This window comes from Corapipo altera, unplaced genomic scaffold, assembly GCF_003945725.1.
Source record: "Corapipo altera isolate COAL_440 unplaced genomic scaffold, ASM394572v1 343, whole genome shotgun sequence".
NCBI lineage: Eukaryota > Metazoa > Chordata > Aves > Passeriformes > Pipridae > Corapipo > Corapipo altera.
Window position 1 is genome coordinate 3213021 of NW_020884913.1, and position 21318 is coordinate 3234338.

Below are 21318 nucleotides of genomic sequence, written 5' to 3' on the forward strand. Positions count from 1 at the left end.
TTCTATCTGGAATTGTAACCAGCTCTCTATGTTAATTTTTTTGAAATAAATGAGTTTTCTGTCTCACCCCCCTGCTTTGAGCTGCTCGGAGATCACAGAAACAGTGGCAGGATTGAAGCCTGCAGTGGAATCAGTTATTTCTGAGCGACTGTAACAATCTGCTGTGCCAAAATTTTATCATCTGTAGTTGATGGAAACACAGGGAATTCACAAAATCAGCTGCTGCAGCAACACACGTGACTAAACTTTTGCATTACGGCAACAGGTCCTGGACAGCCAGGTCTTGTGATGCCAAGGCCTATCCCAGAGGTCTCACAGTCCAAAATACAAGATGTTTGCAGTCGCAGAGAGCAAGAAATAGGAGGAAAACAGAAGTCTCAAGTGCAGGAGAAGCCAAAGTGTCTATCTGAAAACATACCACCTCTGTGCTACCTCTCAAACCAGTACAACCGGTGTCATTTTGGGCTCTCACCCTTTTGAATTTGTTGTCCCTTTCATAAGGTGTTAATTGTGCTAATGGCTATTCCATACCTTAGAGGTGTTAAGACGGAAAAGGTTCACAGAGCTACACAAGCCTGTGCAAAACCAGAAGAGATGAACAGGCATTTAAAAATCCTATTTTCCATTGCTCCTCTGTTACAGCTAAATGCACTCCAACTTCCTTGTTCAACATTAATCTTTGCTTCTACAGGTAAGTTGCTTTCAATAAAAATGTTTACATTATGGAAGTCAGATCAAAGCATTTTAAAATTCTCGGTATGACTCATCTGGCAGATTTTTTTTTCTTTTTTTCCCTGTAGCTCACAAGCGGTTCTGAAAATTACTTCTTGAGTTAGGGTAGGCAACATTTTTTTCAGTATCTTTCAATTTTTAATGGTATAATAACAACACTTCCTGCCCTTTTCTATTAGTTAATCATAAACTAGACAAACTCCTAACATTCAGATTTCTGCAACAATGGAAATTTATGAACCCTTAGTTTTGCTGATGAGGGTTGCTCAGAGTGGGAAGGGCGAAACATTTAAAAGATTAGAGTTTTCAGGGAGGATATACTTTTAATCCTCTTCTTTCCTCCTGCAGTTACCATTATGGGTGTGCAAGTAACTTAAAATGAACTCCTCCTCCAAGACCACGTGTAGTGTGGCTGGAGTAAACCAATTAAATACAACTTCCCAGTAGGGCCTCAGTTCCTGACTTCAAATAGTAGTGTTGTAAGGGAGACTGGGAAGCAAAAGGAGACAATGAGGTCACAGAATTAGTGAGGGAAGACAACTCTGGTTTTGCATCTGAGTTTTCACACTTCTTTGTACTCCCAGAAACATAGTTTGAAAGGAGACTAAATTGCTCCTCTGCCTGCCCCTGGCAGTGCATTTGCATTGAGCCCTGGGGTGTGCAGCCTTCAACCAGCTTCATCACTCAGCCCACAAGAGATTAAGCACAAATAGTTCTGCCAAAAAGATGATCATCTGTCTCTCCATAAAATTTAGGAATACAGCAGCAAGTACAGCTTCTTAATTCAGCGGCTCTGCATATTTGGAGCCTGCCTGGAGAGATCCAAACCCAAAGAAATGTTATTTCTGATTCCTCAGCAGGCTGAGACAGAGGATGGATCTGCTCAGCTCCACAGCAAGGCTGGCACAGTGTCCCCCAGGCCAGGGCAGGGGGTGAAGCCAGTTCTCCCCCAGAGTTAGGATGGGATGTGCCTCGGTGTGAACCCAGAGGGAAGGGCTCCACACTCCACAGTAAAGACTGGCAGAGATTACAATTAAATAAGCTGAGCACGACTAAAAATGTGTCTCTCCCATTCACAATTTCCATGAATCTTTCAGAAGGCCTAAATCCGAGAAGGTAAATTAACTCCTTATCTGCTTGCACTTGAAGTTTTTTAAAAAGCAGGCCAGAAGTCTGGAATAAGTTCAGCAGGCAGCAATCTCTTGGCCTTACGTGGGAACATGTGCTTAATAAAACACCACGGTTTTATCAGACTGTTTCCTTCTGTTTCCTTTCTGGTGGGTAATGGAGGTTACACCCACTAGTTCTTTTTGACGTGTGTAACCCAGAAAAGCCTCAGTTCGCTGTGAAAACACCAAGTGATACCTTCCTTTGTTAGAAGATGCCTCGGGGCTCCTGTGGCATTCTTCTAAACACGTCAGGAAAAACTAAATGCATTGTTAACAGCCAGTGGAAAAGCACCACACATTAGTCATCCCTCTTCTGAATGGAAAAGAACAATTTCTGATGAAATATAGTTCCCATATATTCCTAGACTGCTTTGTTGGGTAGCTGCCCTGCCCTGTCTTTCAACAGCCTCGGGCTGCAAATGGGAATTCTGAAAGAGAAATTTTGATACTCTTGAAAATAATTAAAGGAAAATGTGAAAGCACTAAAAGAATTTGTTTAAAAGTTGGGGTCGATCAGTTTCTTTAAGTGTTTCTTAAACATTTATGTTGTGATTAAATATGCCTGTTAAAAACCCAGTCAAAACGAAACTGAAGCTTTCTACTCTTGAAAAGCACCAAAGTGAGATGCTCTGAAATTTACACATAATTTCCTTTTCCCTGAGCCAAGTTGTCAAAATCAGCATTTTTACGGACATTTCCAGTTTGACAGAAAACAGCTTCACCGCTGAATTTGGCACTTTGTCGTAAGAGTGTCTCAGCTAGAAATGCCACCACAAAACGAGAAGCTGAAAGACACCCTGAGGGAAAGCACGCCCAGGTGGAGAGCAGAGGTGAGCTCCAGGGTTGCTCCACAGTCCTGTGACAGGTCAGTCCCTGCTCCTGGCACAGCAGTGGGGCCCTGGGACGGTGTGTCCTGTTCCCAACTGGTGCGTGCGGCTCTGGAGAGCCTCGGGATACATCTGGGATCAGCTACTCCCGCCTAGCCGGGGCTGCTGGCCCTAATGCTGCTTTTGTGGCCCAGCATTGTCCAGCAGAAAGGCTTCGGCTGCTCCTCAATGCCTGTCAGAGCGCACTATGGCTGCACTATAGCTGAAGCCTCGCCTGGTGCCACTGCAAAAACCGCAGCTCTTTATGCGCCGTCTCATTTCCAGCTCGGCTTCTTCTGAGTAGGAGGCACAAAGACACGTATAAATGGCAATTAAATCAACCACAATAGGTTGTGTTAACTACTGCTAACTAAGAAGCCACCTTGATCCCTCCCTGCATCTCAGACATTCACCGCATGACACTGAGGCCTCGGCTCACAAAGACTTTTCAATTTGGGATTAAACATGTTGCATTGGAAAGAGCTCTGGTAACCCCCGGGAGCAGATTATAGCTGGCAAAGAGGGAAGAATGAATGGCTGAGGGAAGATGGGAGGGGATAAGCATTTGCACTGGAAGAAGGGGTGCAAAGGCAAATCACCATTTTAAAAAAAGTTTTACCGCCTTGCCTTGTTTCTGGGAACTGCCTGACCATGGAGAAAGGGAGAAATTCTGTGGACTGGCTGTTCTAACAAAGCCTGATTCCACTTGCTGGAGTTCCAGTTCTTGAAACATGGTCAAAATCTGGGAGAAAAATCCCATCCCGAGGGAGACTTAGCCAAAAACTGCACCAGTAAGAATGAGACTGAGCCTCAGCATAACCTGAGAAGGCAGAGCCAGGGAAGGGTGTGGAGTCCCCAGCAGCATCTGCTGCAAGTGGCAGTTTTTCATAGGAAGACTATTTGCTTCCAGCTTCCATGATTGCTTCTGAGAGCTCGGCCTCCTCCTTTCAGGATTTTCTTGCAGAAACTTTTGCTAGTTGCTCTCCAGATGATTCACATTTAGCCTCAGAGACTATTTTTAGCTGCTTTTATTTCAGCACATGTTCTTGGAGAGTCCCTGCTATTTATGGGGTCCACACTTCCCTCCTCTTGGCTTCTCTGGGGAGAAGCTCCACGAGGCATCTACTGGGAGCATCATTCCTCCTTTTGTTCTTCCACACAGCAAAGCCAGGGAATTTCTGAGGTCAACAGCAGCATTTTTTATCACCATGAAGACAGATAATGGAAAGCAAACAAGCCAAGGAAAATCAAACACACTTCAGTTCCTCACAGGGTTTGTAAGGCCACTCTCAGGCTGGTTTGGGCAAAGGTCTGGTGATCTGGACACTGAAGGTGTAATCATGCAGCAAATACATCTAGAGGCAGCTGGGTACAAGTGAGCAGCAAAAGCCATGAGAGAACTGCTGCAATTTGTTGGGGGTAAACCTGACACCAAGACATGAAGTCACCTCTTTGTTAGGGTCACACAGCTTTAAAAAAATGGGAGATATTAAATTACCAATGTGTCCACAGCCAGCATCGTGGTAGGTGTACATGTGCTGTCTGAGCTGCACACTGATGTCTTGAGGATTAGTTTTATAGCTTTGACACAGATATTATGGGATACAGCTAACAAAAACCCAAAACACATGCACCTAAACAATGTTTCCAGCCCAAGAGGCAGCTCTGCAAGTGGGAAAGTGCCTTATATCAGCTTTCACTCATTTCTTTCACATATGAGAATAGTGTCGAAGTACTAAATCATTTTTACACTGGTAAAGCCACACAAATGAAGGCCTGTCTTGCTTTAACTATTCCCATACAAAAGCCTATTTTTATGAAACAGCAGAGACTAATATGGAGATGTTCCTGCTGCTCTTCCAAATGTATTTAAAATTTTTGAAAGAGTGTAAATTTTTGGCTGGATAGAATTGGGACTCACGCATGCATGCACACACATACAGTCAGGACACCCCACAAACATTGGGAAACCTAACTAATCCAGAAGGGAATCAGCTGGAGGCAGAGATGAAAGCAATCTCAAGGTATGAATGTTAAGCAACTGTAATTTTTTATCTTTGCTGTCTTCCCTGGTTTACAAGTAAATCTCTACCATGGAGACATTTGGCACGCTCTAATACATAACCCCATCTTTCAAGAGCATCTTGTATATTGGTCTCCAAATAATAATGGCTCAAGCTCATTATTTTATAATCTGCTGGGTTAGGAAGAGCTCATGGGGAGCCAACATATGGATGTACTTCTGAGCACATTATCAGCTGCAGTGCAGCAGCTCAGCCCGTAGCACTGAGCAGTGGAGTTGGGCACACTTCTCCTTGCCAATATGGCAATAATTAGGGCTGCTGTGTGGCTCTGTAGACTAAAGGAACTGGGGGACCAAATTAATCCCAGGAGTAGCTCAAGGAAGACAGAGGAGTTACACCAGGAGTCACAGCCCACTGTGTTCCACTCCTTAAAACCACTGCTTGAAAATATTAATTATTTGCATACTGAAGTCTGAGCTACTAAATAGTAATTAGGCAGCTACATGGGAAAGAATTACCTGATTAAGAGATGATTAATTAGTATCCTGTCAAGATCTGATTATCCTGGATCTAGGGAATACACTGCATTTGTTCTTTGCCCCTTACAAGATGATGATGGCAGCATAAAGCACTTCTGCCCTAAATCCCTAAAAGAACAGCAAAAGAGCACAGACAGTAGCACTCTCAGTACCCAGGGATTTAATGACAGTAGAAATATGCAGGACAGACTGACAGCCCTGTCCTGTCACAGCAGGTCAAGAATAGACAAGGAAACAGCTTTACAAAGAGCAAGAAACACATTAGACCCCACCTGCAAATCCCTCAAATACACTCAGTGCACCACTCCTGATGACAAGCAGCCTTACAGTGGGAGAGAAGCACTCTCTGACCCCTCTGTTTGGCAGTGCAGGCACCACACTTTGGGACCATCAGCTCCAAAGCCTTGCAATTTTACAGATGCCTGCAGAGACTGGAGGGTAACAGCACATGCACCTCTGGCCCCTGAGACACCAGGAAAAGCCAGAAGGGCTGATGTGATAGGGAGAGGCAAGACTTCCACCACCAGCTCCTTCTGGCAGAACACAGCCTGACATAATCAGTTAGAACATGCCTTTTGTTCAAGGGTGCAGCAAACTTATAATGCCACCCTGTTTTTATAAAGTAGATTTGACACCTACCAACCTTGCCAGTCCAGCAACTTCATAACCCAGTGCAGGTAAGCAAGAGAGGCACATGCCTTCAGCACCATCACAACCAGAGCTTTGATCATTTCCCTGGCTGAGGCAAGGGAGCCCTGCTCTGCTCTGCCCTTCATTTGAGTGGATTCTGCAGACAGAGGAACAAGGAAAAATACTCTGGAAAATTATCAGCCTGTGAAATTTAGTATTAAATTCCACCTACATGCAAAAAAGGACTGCTGAATGTTACAGATGCTCAGATATAAAAGCTAGGCCAGCAGACAGGGCACCAGCTGAGACACAGGTACCTGTTCCCACTAGATGATGGACATCTATGACCTCAGTGGTATGCAGTCACCTGGCTCCTCTGGAAACCAGTCTGACTCTGCCACCAACCTGGGCCTTATCACTGAACAGCTCAATTTATCTTCTTCAGACTTGGATGAATAACAATTTTCTAGCTCCCAGAGAAGCTGCAACAGGAATTCATTAGAGCCTGTGAAGCGCTTTGGTAGTGTAATAATGGAATAAGCATTGTAAATAGTTTTTATGCTAATTCCTTCATCTACATAACTGTGGCCACAGCCTCCAGGAATTTAACAGATATATGGAATAAATCTCGGAAGTTACAAGCCTCTGAGGTACCAAGTTTGCAGATCATTTCCACATCTCCCCACCCGTGCAGGGGGCCACCCTACACTTGTCCCTCCAGGACAGGGGAGAGCAGCCTGCTGTGAGATGATGCTGAGTGAGAGCCCCAGTGCACAGAGCGTGGGAGCTGTGCTGCTTCACACATCTTTGGGACCAGCCTTAGGGGGAAACCATGAGGGTAGAAACCCTTTAAAAATCCCCTAGTGACAAAGGCCATGCCCACCCAGCTCTCTGGGATGGAGGTGTATGAGCAGGCTTTCCTTGGCTGGCCAATTGTTCCAACTGGTGTCTTCCTACGCCTGTATGTGAATGTCATTAGTGCTTCTCACATTCCAACTCTCCCGCTGGGCCAGATCCTGTCAAACCCTTAATTCCAGATAAGCCAAAGCACCCAGGTGACCAGCCCCTTTGGAAGCAACAGGAATAAAGTTTCTGTGCCTACCGGTGCCTCCTGGGTCTCCTGGCCACCACCTCCCTGGGAATGCTCAGCATTGCAGCCTGGGGCGCTGAGCACTGTGTTGAACTTTGCCTCTCTGTTACCCCTTAACTAGACAGCTCCCAATTAACAACTTCGTGTGGGCCCAACCAGCTCTAGACAATATTTTCAAATGTGACCACTGTGAAAGGAAAAAAAAAACAGGTCAAGAGGATTATGCAGGGTGACTAATGATTGCTGCATGCTGGGCTGAGATGTGAAGTCTGGCTGTGTTTTCAAAGGTGCATAATAATATGTCCTTGTCTGACCTGTGGTGCTGTTGACACTTTTTTCTGAGTTGATGCCTTCTCACAAATCCCCATTAAGCTGGAAGCTTGAATGCCCACCATGAATGATTCCAGCAGAGTGGAAGGGCTATCAAACTTTGCAGAACTCCCATTTAAGTTTCACTTCATTTCTTAAAAGCAAGACAGCAGAGGCAATTATTGAACTGTCAAGGCCTTTTGGAGTTGTTTGCTGAGGGATGTGGCTGCTGTTCTCAAGACTGTGGGGAAGGACATGTTAATTCCATGACAATTCTCTGGAGCTGACCAAGAGATAAGAGAAGAGGGATGCTCTGCTCAGTACAGATGGCACATACAGTCAGGGGAATGTGCCCTGCCAGTCAGTTTACCATCCAGACAGCCAGAACTAATAGTTTTATCCTTATTTTACCGATAGGGAGGACAACACGGTACAATGGAGGTCATGGTTCAGCTGCCCTTCCCAAAAATCACTGGAGGTTTGTAGCACTAAGAAAATGAATTCAGCTGTTTTCTCTCCTTGTCCTGTGTTTAGCATTACAGTCCCTCCATGTACACCTTTCATTAACAGGGAAGCTGGAATTAATTTTTCTTAGCTGACAAATGTTCATCAGCCTCTCCATCTTGGTCACAGAAATGTGTCCCTTCCTAGCTACAGAAACTGGAAGAGAAGGCAACTCACCTACAGCTATAGAGGAACTCCAGGGCAACAAGTATTGCAGCAGCCTCAGAGAATCACATAAAAAAAGCCTTTTGTTTCTCTCACAGTCCCTTCATGGCTAAGACTATAAATATAACAAATGCAAACATACCAGGAAAAACATAACCTCTGGTTCAGCTTCACTTGTGAGGAGGATCTGAAAGACACTTCGTGTCAGACAGCAGGGACCAGCCCTTGCATATGGGCTGTTGGCAGCCTGGCAAAAGCCGGGTGTGATGACGACAGACTGGGTGATACTGGGCCCTAGACACAGAGCAGGGAACAGCAGGTGCAGATCTGCTGTAGGAGGCAAGACACCTTCAACTCATCCGGCATTTTGTCAGAATGCCGCAGGGAGAACTCCCGTCTTCAGGAGAAACAGAGCTGGCCAACAAAGCTCACCAGTGTGGGCAAAGCTGTGACAGTATTAGCACCATCCAGACCTTTCTGAGACACCATCACACTGATTTCCTACAGCTTTGGGGTGATGTTCACATTTATATAAGTCATGGGGGAGGGCAGCATGTACATTCATCCCACAGTTGCCTTTAAAGTAAGGTCAATTTTAATTCCCAAGCAATCCTACTCTGGTGAAAGGACAGAAATTCCTTGCTATGGCAAGGGCAGAGCACTGTGACTGAAATGGTACAGCCCAGGCAAGGCCTCTCACTGGAATCCTCCTAAGGCATTGCAAACTGCAGGTTGTAGAGGCTGGAGCTCCTCCTCACTCCCAAGGTACAGGACAGAATGTAACAGAGGACCCATTTCTGCCCCACTGTTACACCTCTGCAATCACAGACTCAGAAGAATAATTTTGCACGAAATCCTTGATTTAGACCAACCTAAAAGCACCAAGAATACTTTTCTTGCTTTGTAAAGAAAGCAAGAGTCTGGAGCTGGGAGACTGATTGTTCCACAAAATCAATTCCTTTCCCAAGGGTAACATCTCCACTTGCTCATTCTCGGTCTTTCATCCTAATTAAATAGTGATGTGAAGTAATCAGAAGCATTGTCAGTTACTCTGGTGCTGCACAGATACTTCTGAATATACAATATTAGAGGGAAATGAAGCCAATGAAGAAGATTCCCACCCAGCAGCTGCACCAAGAGCAGCAGCTCAGGCTGGAAACATCCACCGAAAACCAAAACAGCCCAGGGGCCTGCAGTGCCCCATGTCCTGTAAAGAACAGGTCATGGAAGGGGCTCTCCCTGTGATAAACATGACCTGGCTTTCAGCAGGAAGCAAACTACCTCCAGTTACCTTTCACATTCTATTTCCATAATTTGTTCAGATTAAAACACTGAACTACTCTCAAACACTGATTCCTGCCCTTGACACTCCCCTCTTCATTCTAATTAATCACATTCAATACGGAAATGTTTAGATGCCATGAGAAAAGAAGTCCTGTGAGGCACAGAGTTGTCAGCAGGGGGGAAGCTCTGAGACCCCACGTCATCTCAGAAGCAGTTACAGATGGAGAATTACCTCAAGAAGCAGAAACCCGTGTGGTCCATGTGGTTCTTGTTACCCATTGGCTCTTGTGGAAGCGGCAGGAGCGCGAAGGCAGCCCCGGCCTCCCAGAAAGTGGGAGCTGGGGAAAGGATGTTGTGCCTCCCCAGGTGGCACATGCCAGTCCCAGGGAGCTGTGCTAACAGAGGTGAGCCCAGAACAGGTCACAGGGGATATCCTAACACAGTCTGAGCTCCTGGGAGCTTATTCAGGAGAGTCCTTCCTCCCTTCAGTATTGGTTCCTTCATAAGACAGAAGACACTGCAGGTGAAGGTGAGTCCATACAGAATGCAAGTATCTAAGTCAAACTGAATCTTACCATTTTGTTCAGTAAATATTGATATACTCCTACTAGTGCTGGTTTCTTCACTTCCCAATCTCTTCCTTCTAAAATGAAGTGGTCCTGTCCTTATAGGGGAGAGGCAAAGAAAGGGCCCTACATGACAGGCACTATAAAAACACAGTTGAGAGAGACTGTCTCTCAAGGTTTTTGATCTAGTAAGACTACAGACGAGCTAGAGCAGCACAGCAAGTAATGCCCTGGCCCTAAGTCAGGAAATATCTGACAATTTGTTTACGGGGAAAAATTAGTAACCTCCAATAACTGGAGAGAAAGTGCTCCAGGACCTTCCCCAGCCCCAGGACTCTCCTTCATGAAGCACATGGGTCGGTGTTATCCAGCACATTTCACTGCTAAAACTCTTCTTTGTAGGCCAGCAGGAGATCAGTGACTCTTGGCAGGGCATCTTCAGTGATATCCGAGTACAAACTCTTTCCCTTTGATACGAGAACCATGACACGACACGGGATGTCTCCTGATTGCAATGTTTTGTCATGGTGCAGTAATCTGAGAAGTCTTACTCAGAGTTTCTTAACAGGCAAGGAATTGTACCTGACAACAGTTGAAATCTGAATTTACTGTACAAAACTCCCTTTTATAATTCCCCTGTAATATCTCACCATTGGCTTGGCAATGAGACAAACAAAGATTTTAAGTGCAGCTTCAAAACACAGCAGAAAGAGAAAGCTGGTGATTTACTCTTTCACTTAACTGACAGGTTCCCAGGTGAGAAACCTGTGTCAGCTCCTGCAGCTACACAACCCTGCAAAGTGTGATTCATAATGGGATGGTTGTTGATCCTTGTGCTGAAGAGTTCAGAGGTATGAAAGGCAATATTTATCCATTTGTCTCACAAAATACCATGCTTTACTGATTTCCATAAAAATCAGATCTCAGAGGTGCAGTGAAATACTGACTTCATTCATTATTCAGGTCCCCCTCCTCCCTTTTTCACAATAACTAGACTATGAAATATTCTGAGGAGCGTAACAAGAATCCAGTGGAGCAAAGATCCCAAGAAATACATTAGTCCAAAATGTACAGTTTTATGGCAGAGACCTTTTAGAGTTCTAACTATGACAGGCTATTTAAAATTCTGAAACTCTGAAACACAAAAGAGAACCTTGGCAAAGGTGAAGCTGTAAGAGCTGGAAGGAGGGATAAAGACGGGGAAAGCTCCTACTGTAACAGTCTCAAAAGCTTACAAGGTGGGGAAAAAAAACCCCAACCAACCCAGGAGGAACATAGGTTTGCTTTTCTCATGTTCTTAAGTTGATTTTCATCATGTCCAGTTCTTAGCTCAACACCCCTCCCCATTCTGGACAGGCTCCCATCTTCCATGCTCTAGACTTTACGATGAGTGTTGCCTTAGGGCATTGTAACCATATGGTCCATCTCTTGATGAAAGACACATGGCCCAGTTCCCCCCCACAAATGTTCCTCAATGACATTAACCTTCAAGGACACAGAAATTAAAAACTCATTGAAGCCACAAACACCCATAATTTTTTCAACATACACATGCCAGTAATAAAGGCAGAACTGTTACAGATATAGGAAACTTCTTGTGGAGAATATATAAAAATACTTGAGGTTCTGTCTGTTACCAAAACAAGCCAAACATCCTTTCTGCTGCTGGAAGCAGGTGGCAGCAGATTCAGTATGTGTAAGTTAAGACATTCCTCCCATTTTAAACTAGGTCAGGTTTTGTATACAGTGCTATGAATAAATTCCTACCAAGGGCAAGAAAGTTTACCTGAGTATTGCACTATTCTATAAAAATGGATGGCCAAAGCTCTACTGTATTTACACCATATTTATGTATTTGATGTACCTATAAAAGGGTGAAGAACCTGCAAATTTCCTCTCCTCCAGTCATCATCCTGCTTGGCTCTAAGTGGTGCTGCACAAACACACACTGAGAAAGCCTTTTCCCCAAACAATATCCTGAATGACCAGAGACTTATGTACAAAGGTAACGAACCAGCAGGATTCCCACCGGGGCTGTCTCCTGCAAATCAAAGCCTCTTGCAAAGTCAAATAGTTTGTTATCACAGCCCTATTTACACGGGCTGGCACGAGCTCCAAGGAATCACCCTTTTGGATATGCCTTTTTCTGCTTTATGCATTCCCTCTCCAAAGCCTTCCCAGGCATGGTGGATGGAGCCTGGGCTGCCAGGTTCACACTGTCAGCCCAAAACCCTCATCAGCATTTGCGTCAGCCCTGTATCAACACTGCCATGGTTATATTATTGTTCCAACTGAACCTTCCTAGGAGCTTATCATAACACTGAGTACCAAAACAAGCCCGGGGTCCAGCCTTCACATCCACCCAAACAGGCTGCTCTGTCTCATGGCCCCTTCCCAAGTGATGCTGGAGTCAACTGAGTGATTACAGCAACAGCCTGGGAAAAAAGGTGAGCCAAAGAGCAAATCTAGCAAATTAACTCCTAATTAACAAGGCCTCTCAGGGGACTAATTAATCTTTCCTGGATTTCTGTAAACTTAGGAAAGGTGACAACTGACAGTTTATTTCCTGTTTCTCATCTGTTTAGACTGCAGCTGTTGGAGCATGGACTGTTTGACTCTACTATAACCTGTCCCTGTACCTGGTGTCACTGTGCCACCAGCACCAAAACCAGTCTGGACCATGTCAAATGCAAGGAAATGATTCCTCTGCTCCACTGAGCTCAGGATGAACTTCAGCAGCCTCTTGCTGGCACGTAATCGCTCAACAGAAGCTGCATTTCTCTGCATTCCCATTCCAGGCAGGGCCTCTGTGTCCCTGACTGAAAGAAGGTCAAATAGCCCATATCTCTTCTTAATTTTTAATCGCAATGTCATGCTGTTATTTCAGCTGCTGGAGGCAGTGTAGCACAAATCCCCCAGGAGTAATTCCTAGATACTCTCTTGTAGGCTGGCCTACTTTTTCTTTCTGTTCAGTTACAAATTGCTTCTCATAGCCCAGATGTGTGGCAGTGCTGGCAAAGCTGCCTCCTCCCAGACAAATAAATTCTCCACTGCAGCATGAAAAAAAAAAAAAAAAAAAAAAAAAAAAGTCACATTTTGATTTTTCTCCAGTTTCTAAAAATAGCCAAGATAATTGAGATCTCATTTTTAGCTCTGTGAGCCCAGCTGAGTAGGATGGTTTAATTTTAAACAGTTCTGTTGCCTCTGATAGAGGGCAGTGCCACGGTGCCCCTGTGACACCTGACTGGGGCTGAATCCCAGCCAGGAGAACCAGAGGGGAGACACCTGAGCAGGCAGGACAAAGACCACATGGTTTTGTGGGACTTTGGGCATGGCAAGAGCTGGGTGTGACCTGAGAGATGAAGGACAGGGGAGAGGTGTCCCAGAGCTTTCATAACTAGGAGGAGCGTTGGGCAATGCCATGAGCTGCGTGGGTCACTTTGGTGGCAGTTCTGGAGGCTACTGAAATAATGCATTTAACACTAAAATACTGTGCCAGTACAGCAGCAGCTGTGTGGCAGAAATGACTCCTGTAAGATTTCACCTATGGAGGAACAGTTTTATATAACGGGAAAATTTTTAGTGTTATGTGCAGCTCTTTTGTTTTGAAAAAACGAGAGAAGCTGCCCCCAAAAAACTACACTGCTCTCAGTTTGGTCAGAGAGTAGAAGGCAGAAAAGAAGCAGTCAAATCCTTTTTGTTTGCCTGTGCAATGAGGGATTTCACCGGTTTTATTAGCTAGAACATCCCTTTGTGGTTGATTTTCTCTTTACAGTTTCATAACAACCTGGAATCTCGGCTTTATAAACCAGCTTTCAAACATTTACACAGAACTTTCTTCTTCTGAAAAAACAAAGCAAACAAATAAAAAGAAAACAACCTATTTAAACCAATGCTATTACTGAAAAAGAAAGAATTCCTTATATTTCAGTTTCACAGCCTTCCCCCTGAAAATAATCCAACAATACTCTGTGTCCCACAGTCTACCATAAATGCAGCACAAATTTCCCCAAGCAGCAAGGAGAAAAGATATGAAACAGAATAAGAATTTAAAAAAAAAAAAATCAAGAAGGAAAGAGCCAGTGTCAGTTTATGAACTGGAGGGCACAGATTGCCCAGTCACACAAGACACTTGTGTTTCTTGACACACTTGTGTTTCTGAACACTGTGTGTGCCCTGCCCTCAAGCAGCTACGTGTATTACAGATATTTTGGTATTCCCCAAAGGCTGAATATCAGAGTCAGGATTCCTTCACCACCCTCTGACTGAGCAGTTGCATTTTTTTCACAGGAACACAGTGCAAGGCGAGTGTTTTCATAATATTCCTTTTGCTTATGTTGTTAAGAATGCTGCATTCAAAACACCACAAATAAGCATGGACAGATTTTCAGTATGTCAAATAAAAGCCAAAAAGCACTAAACCACAAAGCTATACTTACCTGAAGGATTAAATCAATAGGGATGTGACTTCCTTGATAAAAGAGCCCAACTTTTGCTTTTAGTCCTTTCACTATTTCTACCTAAACACCGAGCCACAGCCTAAATTGGTTTATCCAGGGAGAGGAATATTTTGCCATGGCAACTGACAATTTCAGGAAAAAACACCCCCAAAACTGTGCTCTGTAAGAAAATCAGCAGATTAGAAGCTTGAAGATAACGCCTCAGAAATAAAAACTTGGGAGGAGACAGAAAATGTCTATTAAACAGCAGTTCTGCCAAAGAGATGGGTGACAGGCTTTAAAATAAAGCTTCTGAATGCTTCACAAAACCCCACCTGGGCCACAGAAGAGAAAGAAATACTCAAAAAAAAGAGCCACAGATAACAATAAGTGCACAAAATTACTTTCCTATGGATGTCTGGAAGGACAATCCTCTTGGAACTTCATCTCTGTTGCTGAGTCACAGCAAGAATGGCTGAACCAGGCAGTCAAACCTCCCTGTTTCAAACCACCCAGCCAAATACAGCCCTAAGAAATGGTAAATTTTGACTCTTTTGTGTTATTTTAACATGTGTTTTATACCACAACTGAGCGAAAACAAGTCAGGGAAAAGTAATTTCCCCTTTAAAAATGCCAGTGTGTGATGTTCCATCAAATCAAAAATTCAACCTGGTTTTAAAAAAGAATATAATCCTCAATCTCTCTTATGGCAGTTTTTGGAGGAGTTGGCATTTATTTTGTTGGAAGATGCCTACCTAGCCCTGAGTGCAGAACTGCTCATTCTCAGGGCAGCATTTTGGAATCAGCTTTAGCAGCCAGAGAGGCAGTTTATTTTTATGCAGGTGTTTTGTAACAAGGACACTTATTTTTGCATGTATGCACAAACATAAAAAATACAATTCAGAATATTGCCAGGTGAAATCAGGCAATTTCCATGTAAATGAGTCCCAAATGGGGGCACACTGTGCTCTTCATTGCTCTTGGTAATTGCTCACTGGGGGTTTCTCAGCAGTTGTAGTTAATGCTGCTTTTTGATGCTTCCAAGCGTATATAGGAACAAAAATAGGAAAAAATATATAAGAATAAGATAGGAAAAAGTGAATTACTGAGAGTGTTGCCTGTAGAGGTTACAATAAACTTTTCATCATTGTGGACAGTGCCTTGCTTGTGTAAAATCTGCCTAGTCCTACCCAGGAACAGGGACTTTTTTCTCTATAACTGTATGACTGTGCTTCATCAAGCTTTTCTCCCACCTTCCCCCTCCAGCGAGGGATTCAGGCAACAATCACCTCAGAAACAACCCAAAGTGTTGATCTAACATCTGCCAGGGTCTAAGAAGTCTTTCTACTGATTTCAGCAGGAGCTGGGATCAATCCTTAGGCTGGACCTCCCAAAAGGTTTACAATGAACATAGTTATTTCCCAGGGGATGCAGCAGAAGCTGAAGGGAAGGAGAACCTGGCAGATTTATGAGCACTAAATATAAAACAGACTTCTAGATTAGACCAGGAAACCCAGGGAAAACCTCCTGCTTCCCTTGGCCTGTCCAAGAGAGACAGAACATTGCAATTTGCAAACATGCACCGTGTGATCATCAACACCCCAAGAGTGTCAAGCACAGGGAGGGGAGTCTTCACACACAACAGACAGGGAGCATCTGCAGGGCTGAAAACACAATGGGAGCCAAGAATGACTGAGAGCATGTGGGTGGTGAAGAAAACTGGAGGTTGATGAGAAGAAAAAAAAAACACTTCAATTTGCTGTGTTTAATATTGCTTCTTCTAACTGCACAGTCTGTTTTTTCTCTTGGCTATGGGTTGAAAAGGTATTTCCACTTTAACTACTTCTTAGTTACTGTGCTAAGGCAGGAGTGCCTCAGCTAATGCTGCCACAGAGGGCAGGAGGAAAGATGTATTTCACATTAACAGATAGGCAACACCTGGGATTAATGTTAGGAAAAACAGTATCAAGAAAACCCTCCTGACAAATGAGGTCAATTATTTTGCCCGAGAACACTTGTCAACTCAGTGGTTGAGATGGAGTCTTTGCTTCAAAACACAGCATGTATGAGATGAAAATTAAAAATATTCTGGTTTCCCCACTAGATCTGAAACTCTTCACTCAAACTTTGCCTCAGCTTCCAGAAGAACGAGTGGGCTCAGTACAGCAAGAGTGCACAGACCCAGAGCAAACTGTGTGGGAAGACACTTTGTCAGGGGCTCAGCACTGCCAAGCCTGCACCAAAGATAAAAATACATCAACAGCTCTGAAGGATGAGTGGTGCTACCTGTACTGAAGAGCTGCACTAGCTTCTGGTGTCAGGTCAATACTATGGCTTGACTGTCATTGCTTTGGTGGTGGACACCACCCCAAACTGGGCAGAACAGGCTGCTGGGAAACCAGAATTGATAAGTCAGGTTTTCTTGGGCTCAGGTAAAATTTGATGTCTTTGTTGGCTCCTTTCTACTGAAGTGACCCAGAGAGGTTTGTTCACTAGCAAACTGGCACTGCTGCAGCTGCTGGTGTGCCTGGTGAAAGGGATGTCCTCAGTGGGGGAGAAAAAGGACAGCTTTATTTAAGAGATAAACAAGAAGAGAACAACAGGTCTGAGTTCAACAAAACAGTCAATGCTTTCCTGTACTTTGCTTTTCAATAAATAGCAAGAGATGGCATGACCAGAGATAATAACTGCAATCCCAGACTGCCAAGGAAGACCTGTGCAAACCTCTCCTCAGTGCAGCTGTGTCTCAGACTGCCACCTCCTTCCACAGCCTAATGAAAAACCCATTTGGATCAGTCTTTTTCCAGTGCAGAAGGGTTCCCCCAGCTCTGCTCTGACACAGGTGCTAGCAGAGATCCTCGTGCAGCCAGCGAGGAAGGAAAACTTTTTTCAGAAGCTGGTGGGGGCCTCCTAATTGCTACTGGAAATATTTCCAAAGCAGCAGATCAGCTAGCAGCCCCAGCTCCATCCCAGAGGCAAACACAACTCATTTGTCATGTTTCAACAATTTTTCTGCTGCTCATACAGTGTAATTAATCACCTGGCGGGCAGGAGAACACACACACACAGAGGACTGAAAAGGCAGCTCATTCTTTGACATGCAGCAATCCTCCCGTATTTTGTTAAGAGGCAGATTCACTCTCTTATTTACAGGTGAGAGCAAAAAAAAAAAAAAAAAAGGTAAGTGGCAACTCAATACAGCAACAATGAATAAGGAACAAACAGCTTTGTTTTAAACAAGGACCCTGCCGTTATTGTACCTCACAGCAAGCTCTTCCACTGGGTTTGCATGTGTGGCTTTTGGGCATTGATTTCAGATGAAAAGGCAACTACTCACACCTAAAAATATATGGTCTGTCCCTTCACAAGCAGCTGCTCAGGTAGGGACCCTGCTAGCTGGTGGTGAGAGGATCCAGGACCTGTCACTTAACCCTTTCTTTTGTCATCTACTGAGGTGCTCTAGAGTCAGGCTCCCTTTAAGTCTGAGCAGACAAAACACATCAGGTGAAGAGCTCAACAAGGAGCTCCTTTTGCTGATTCCCTTTTCCCTAAGGGATGCTCAGACAGATGAGCACCTAGACCCAGGTCTCTGCTTCTCTGCCATGCAAATCTTGGCCAGGGAGCTGCAGCTGCAGCCAGCCTGATTCCCTGAGTCCTGTGGCTAGTGCTCCCAGCTGGCCAGGTGCCCGGGAAGGCCCAGAGCCAGCCATTTGGAAATCCTAGACACAGGCACCCTGCTTTGTTTGAGCTGGCTGAATCTGGGTCTGGGCTTTCACACACATACTTCAGCTCTGGACTTTGTGTGGGTTACCATCTCCAAAAGGCTATCCAAGGGCTCTGAAGTGCTACCAGATGCTTGCCACAAAGCAAACTGGACTAGGGAGACTTTTGTCTCCCTTCAAACTGAAGCCAAAACAAGAGTTGGGGCTGTAGCAGCAAACACTGTGAAAGGAATTCAGGAGTGATAAATTGGCTTCTGGCAAATTCAGAGCATTTCTATAATCTCTCCAAAGGCTGTGAGAGACAGAAATTATACTAATAAACAACACTTAACTGAAGCAGTGCCTCAAATGGAGCACAGTCCAGACCTTAACCAAATCAACAGACTCTGAATTCACAGACAGACAGGGCAGGTTTATTCGTAGGTCCTGGAGCTGAGGGGCTCTACAACTGCTTGGCTCCTAACTGCAACCCCAGCCTCCTAAATTCCTGTGGACCAGCTTTCTCTGGTCCAAAGGGAAAACACACTCTTTGTAGGCTGAGTCAATGCTGATGGAAATCAGTGGGAGAGGTCTCACTGAATGTACAGTCACGTAGTAACTAAGTGCTGCTCTCTGCATTTGCATATCACACCCTAAAAGACCTAAGCTCAAAGGAAGAGCTCTCCATTTACCTGAGACGTCACTCATACAGCCTCTTGATATAAACCATTAGGAACCTTCCATGGAATGGTCTTTGCATTTTGAAGTGCAGATACAATAGTATTTTTTTTTTCTCCTTTTTTAGACCAAGTTTTCAGACATTAAAAGTTTGGCAGTTTTTGCTCTCGTTTACACTGAAAAAAACCCAAAAAGTAAAAGCAGACCATTTAGAAAACGTCAAATGAAATGCCCCAAGTTCCTGGTATCAGGGGATTTCATATATCAATTTAAATAAATTGCACCCAGTTGGTTGCAATTAAAGGCTGGAGACTCGGTGGTTTCTTCTTCCCGATTTGACTCAACATATATAAACAGCTGGATCAGTGCAGCCCCTTACTGTGGCTCCTGCCACCTCATCCCACTTCTTGGCATTACCCTCACCTCTTCAGTTTGCTGCCTGTGGGCTTCAGAAAGTTACAACAGAGGGAGTGGGCATTTGGGAGGGGAAGGAAAAATGAAAGCAGGGGACAAAGGGAGTAATACAGGACAAGGATAAATCTCCCCTTCTTCCTCACAAATCACCGTGTGAATACAGAGACAGCATAACAATGAACCAGCTCAGCACCTGCCTTTGTGTAAGCACAACCCCCTGGGAGGAATAAAAAAGGGATGCATTCCCTTTTAAAGTATCTATTTGTGCCATCGCAGCAGTTGTATCCTTCTGCTGCCTGAGAATTTGACCTCACCTGAGAATCAGACAGACATGCAAAGGGTATAATGGGATGAAAATCAGATTAGACAAACTACCATTTGTGCCATTGGGAGCTGTCCATAAACCTGACTACAGCACCAGGAATTCACACTCAATAAGGGCTGGGAGGTGCAAGGGCAGCTCGTATGATTTCAGTCCGTGTTTCCTTCAGAAGGGGGAACAACTGTCAGGAATGGTGATAATCTCAAATCCACCTGCCCCTCGATTCTCCTGTTTCATCAGACTGAACACTCCAACTTCCTGCCATAGCAGAAGATCCTCAAAGGCACGCACCGAGCCTGTTCACAGCCTTTTCCCAGTCTTCAGCTGACATCTAGCGAACATTTTCCAAACTGCACCTGGAGATGGGAGACGGACCGAGCCCCTCTGGCGGGCGGCGGTGCAGAGCTGTGGCATAAGCACGGGCTGTACAACAACGTGCACTGTTCCCTGTCCTCTCCCCACCGTGACAGATCAGTCTATGGGAAGGTGGGGAAGGACCTGGTTCTGCTCCCAGGCTGCACAAATCCTGCTTTTCCCCAATTAAAGTGGGCAAACACCGCATTGACTCCACTGCAGTGGTGCCCCTCACTGCAGGGACCATACAGGGGGCTGGCGGACATCAGGAGGAGGGATCAGCAAGGCTTCCACCACAGCACTGCCACAGCAGCTCTTTCTGACCAGGGAGGGTCACCCTCTGCCCACTGCCTCTCCTAGAATCAAATATCCAGCACTCATCAAACTCATCAGCTGCTATCAGGATTAGCAACCTCACTTCCCACCCTCAGGCTCTCCTGGAGGACAGCTGGCAGGAGAGGTGCAGTTTGCAGCCAATCTCAAGTTTGTCTTCAAGAACTGTCTCTCCCCAGCACATCTTTGGGTGACAGCAGATGTGAAATCCCTGAGGAATAAAGACCCAATGCCCATGTCAGCAGCCTTCAAAGAGTGTCAGACCCAGCCTGCAACGTCTGCACAGCAACAGGGGAACATCAGGAGTGTGCAGAGAGCCCAGTTTAATTTTATAGCCTCTATCAGCTACTGCAGAACAGGGAGTTTGGTTTATGGGATCTATTAAGGTAACCAAGCAACAGCATGGTGGGTATGTATGTCATCAGTTACAAAAAAACCAGGGGTTTACAAACAAGCAGAGTGGTGATGAACACTGAGGGGAAGGAAATGTCTCTGTGCTTTTTGTATGAACACTGGAAACCATTCTGTATAACACCATGGAGTGGTGAAACACCAGCATGCTCATCACACGTCCTTCCACAACACGAGTGTTCTCACACTTCACCACCTGTGAAGGTAAAATGCTTTCCCTACTGACTTCAGGATCACTTGTAGTCTCATAACACCACTGACACACAATCCTTGTCTGAATGTACAATGCTAACGGCACTTTAAATCTTCAGGATTTACATGGGAGGACGTGATTAAAACCAAAGTAAAGTGAAGGAGAGACAAAGAGATGCTTAAAGGAAAATTTCAGACTGCTTTTCTTGTTGGACTGCACAGACACTGTCAAACTAAGGATAGCGATGAAGACATTTAATGGTTTGAGAATATGCTACACCCACCTGCCAAAAGACTACCAAAATTTCCAAAGGTGTATTGTTTGTGCCTCCCAACAGCTGTTGAGTCCCTGTTTATTATCTGCAGAAGGTCCCTGAGGCCTTGTTCACCTACAAAGTTTGACTGATCTAATTAGACACAGATCAGTGTTTTGCACTTGTGAGGTGCCAGTGAGCTGGTACCGGTATCTCCCTTCACAGCCAAGAGGCCTGCAGGAGTATCACAATCTAAATGCTAAATACTCTCACACCAGCTGACAGCTACCCCGTGTTAAATGCAGATAAACCAGAATGGATGGTTTGCTGTGAATCTGGGAA

At 44.8% G+C, this 21318-nt stretch overlaps 1 protein-coding gene across 3 annotated transcripts in view; it reads right to left on the reverse strand.

The window, feature by feature from the left end:
- Window positions 1-21318, reverse strand: part of RAB11FIP4 (RAB11 family interacting protein 4) — a 117490-nt gene that overhangs the window by 49830 nt on the left and 46342 nt on the right. The window contains exon 1 of one of the 3 annotated variants that reach the window (XM_027654474.1): window positions 14318-14370. The exons of the other annotated variants lie outside the window; for them this stretch is intronic. The gene's annotated coding sequence lies outside the window, so the exon portion shown is untranslated. Of the gene's footprint in view, window positions 1-14317; window positions 14371-21318 lie in introns of those variants that run through there. 3 annotated transcript variants of the gene reach the window in all.